We start from the raw sequence: 602 nt of genomic DNA on the forward strand, positions 1-602 counted from the left end.
AGTATCTGTTCTTATCAGTTTAATATCTGATACGTCCCCTACCCGGGGACCATATATTAAATTGATTTTTGGAACAGGGAGATGGAATAGGGGCTTGCTCCGTCCACTCCACGCATCGACCTGGTATTGCAGTACCTCCAGGAACGGTGCACCCCCTCTAAAATGTATAATATTAATAATATTACGAAGTTAAATAAATTAAAGTTTTAAGACTGCATCAGAAGCAGCGGTTAAACGACCTCCTTTACTTGTGCTTTGAAATGCGTCAGGCTGAACAGACGTACATGTGATTGTTAGATGGGTCAAACTGCTGAGTGAGACGAGGAGGAAAACAAATACGCTGCGTTCACTGTCCCGTCCACATTTGATTAAATCTCTCTTTTCTTGCTAGTTCCTCAAACCGTCCATGTTTGATGGTGTTTTTAGCTTCATTGCACTGTACTTTTGAAATGAACCGTAATTTCACTTTGATTATTACTGTAGCTCATTCTCCAGACGTGAATATCCACTCTGCATCATTTCTGCTGCTGCTGTTTCCCGACCCTGCTTTCCAGATCAGAAGAAAGCCATTCATTGTGCAAACTTTATTTTCTGTTGAAATC

The 602-nt window shown here is 41.0% G+C and overlaps 1 pseudogene; it reads left to right on the forward strand.

The window, feature by feature from the left end:
- LOC111670212 (U2 spliceosomal RNA) lies at positions 1-157 on the forward strand (annotated as a pseudogene; the record flags this gene model as incomplete).
- Positions 158-602: the final 445 nt, after the last annotated feature.

Source organism: Seriola lalandi, unplaced genomic scaffold (genome assembly GCF_002814215.2).
Source record: "Seriola lalandi dorsalis isolate HSWRI2012SDOR001 ecotype SW California unplaced genomic scaffold, Sedor1 jcf7180001962016, whole genome shotgun sequence".
Taxonomy (NCBI): domain Eukaryota; kingdom Metazoa; phylum Chordata; class Actinopteri; order Carangiformes; family Carangidae; genus Seriola; species Seriola lalandi.